Here is a 3,088-nt window from a genome sequence, read left to right on the forward strand (position 1 = left end):
GGTTCTGTGTAAAACGTCAATGTACACAGGAATATTTGAATTGTTTCGGTGTTAGTTATGTAAACTAAAGAGGTTTTACATAGTTATTGCATTTCGATAATGTTGGATATACTCACAGTACCTGAGTGTTGGTTATTCATGTTGTGTATTAATTGTGTGTGTGTAATTTAGTTACCTGGTAAAGTGAAGTCCTCCCCTGTTTTTATACGAGTTGGTTTATTCCTAAGGGCGGCAAGGCGGGCTACTCTGTTAACGTTTTAGAACCCCTACTCATTCCAGGGGTTTTCTTTATTTTCAGACCTTCAGGAGGGGCACAATGCTGTTGGAGACAACATCTCCAATATTCAAGCTTTCGTGAGCTAATCCTTAATAATGCCCACACCAGTAGAAATCCACTTTTTTCTGAACAGAAAGATAATGGCCACAACTTACCCATGATGTTGCACCACGATTTATGTCAATAAGTCATCTTTTTTAGGCAGTGTGACATATATGGACTTGCAGTGACAAATTCTAACTGTCCATTCCATGCAAAGACCATGTGAATGCGGTGTCATTTCCAATTATATGACATACAAATTATTGTCATCCTACGTTTGGTTTCAAGGCTGGGTTTTATTTGAATGTTACCTCCCACCAGTATGTCATTGTTTATCAGTCAGAAATATCTGTAAAGTTATTCATCTTTGCAAATGAGATGAGCCAAAACAGCCTTGTTTCCACTTGGTCGTCTGATCCATGGAAACAAATTAAAAAAAGGGAGGGGCAAACTTATGTTTTTGACATTTTTCATTATCATGATCAGAAAATTATCAAAATTTCACTTATTTTTTTAGCTAGACTGTATTAAATAAATATACTAATATTTTATATATACACTACCGGTCAAACGTTTTAGAACACCTACTCATTCAAGGGTTTTTCTTTATTTTTTTACTATTTTCTACATTGTAGAATAATAGTGAAGACATCAAAACTATGAAATAACACATATGGAATCATGTAGTAACCAAAAAAGTGTTAACCTGTTGGGGATGGGGGCGCTGTTTAGACTATTTATGCTAATGTGGCTAATTTTTTAAACGGCTTCCCACAAAATCCTTGATCGTACAATATGCATATTATTATTATTATTGGATAGAAAACAGTCTATAGTTTCTATAGGAGTTGAAATTTTGTCTCTAAGTGGAACAGAGCCCATTCTACAGCAATTTCCCTGACATGGAGTCAGATTTGAGAAACGTTGGCCACTTTTCTGAAGTCATTTAAAAGGGCACTGTCGTTGCTATGACTATACGGACACTTCTTACGTCTTCCCCTGGATGCCTTTACGTGATGACGATTCCAACGGGCTCGATTGCTCGTTCACGGGCCCTACAAATGAAAAAAACCTTTAGCTAGCAAGTCTTTTCTTGCTGCGTAACGCGCGTGGAAGACACCGACCCTCTCCTGTTCCAAGCGTTAGTTTAGCCTGTTATATTTCTCCGGTCATCTTTTCACTCGTTATAGGAGTTACAAACATCACAAAGTAGTTAATTTAAAGCGTTTTATAGCAATTTATATCCGTTTAGTGCGATTTTGGGACATTTATTTTTGCAACGATGTGAAAAGTTGGGCACGCTTTTCAGTTCATCCCGAACGTAGTTGACATTTCCACATGGCAAGAGGACAGCTTTCCACCAAAAGACGATTTCTCCCAAGAAAGGATCCTTTGCCCAAGATACTGATGGAAGAACAGCTCAAGGTAGGACATTTTTATTATGATAAATCGTGTTTCTGTCGAAACATTTTAGTGGCTTAGGACGCCATGTTTTTTGACGTAGCTTCGCTTGGCGCAAACTGTATTGAAAAGTAAGGATAAAATTAAAAAATGTAATAACGCAATTGTATTAAGAATTAAATTGTCTATCAATCCCTGTCCACCCTATATTTTTTAGTCACGTTTATGAGTATTTATGTATAAGAGTAGATCACTGTCTAAGTGGCGCAAGGACGTTTTCTTTACCAGCTTGTCTACATTTCACATTGTCTAACCATGATTTTGGTGGCTAAATATAAACATTTTCGATCAAACTGTATATGCATGTTGTAATGTGATGTTACAGGAGTGTCATCGGAAGAATTCTGAGAAGGTTAGTGAAAAAATTAATATCTTTTGGCGATGTTGACTTTTATCGCTCACTTTGGCTAGAATCAATGCTGGGCTGCTAATTGCTATGTGCTAAGCTAATATAACGATTTATTGTGTTTTCGCTGTAAGACACTTAGAAAATCTGAAATATTGTCTGTATTCACAGGATCTGTGTCTTTCGATTCGTGTATGCTGTGTATTTTTACGAAATGTTTGATGATTAGTAGTTAGGTAAACACGTTGCTCATTGTAATTATTCTAGTCCATTTGTGATGGTGGGTGCAATTGTAAACTATGCCATATACCTGAAATATGCACTTTATTCTAACAAAACCTATCCCATACCATAAATATGTTATCAGACTGTCATCTAATGAGTTTTTTTGTTGGTTAGGGGCTATAAATATCTTAGTTTAGCCGAATTGGTGATGGCTACTGGTGTTGGTGGACAAATAAAAGATGGTGGATTATGCTAATGTGTTTTTAGGTAATAGATGTACATCTTTACATATTGTGTCTTCCCTGTAAAACATTTTAAAAATCGGAAATGTTGACTGGATTCATAAGATCTGTGTCTTTCATTAGCTGTATTGGACTTTAATGTGTGAAAGTTAAATATTTTAAAAAAATATTTTTTTTGAATTTCGCGGCACTGGTTTTTCAGTGGGGGGGGGGGGGGTGTGCCGCTAGCGCCACGCTGATCCTAGACAGGTTAAACAAATAAAAATGTATTTTAGATTTTAGATTCTTCAAAGTAGCCACCCTTTTCCTTGATGAAAGCTTTGCACACTCTTGGCATTCTCTCAACCAGCTTCACCTGGAATGCTTTTCCAACAGTCTTAAAGGAGTTCCCACATATGCTCAGCACCTTTTGGCTGCTTTTCCTTCACTCTGCGGTCCGACTCATCCCAAACCATCTCAACTGGGTTGAGGTCAGGTCATCTGATGCAGCACTCC

The sequence above is a fragment of the Salvelinus fontinalis genome, chromosome 11, assembly GCF_029448725.1.
Source record: "Salvelinus fontinalis isolate EN_2023a chromosome 11, ASM2944872v1, whole genome shotgun sequence".
NCBI classification, from domain to species: Eukaryota; Metazoa; Chordata; class Actinopteri; order Salmoniformes; family Salmonidae; genus Salvelinus; species Salvelinus fontinalis.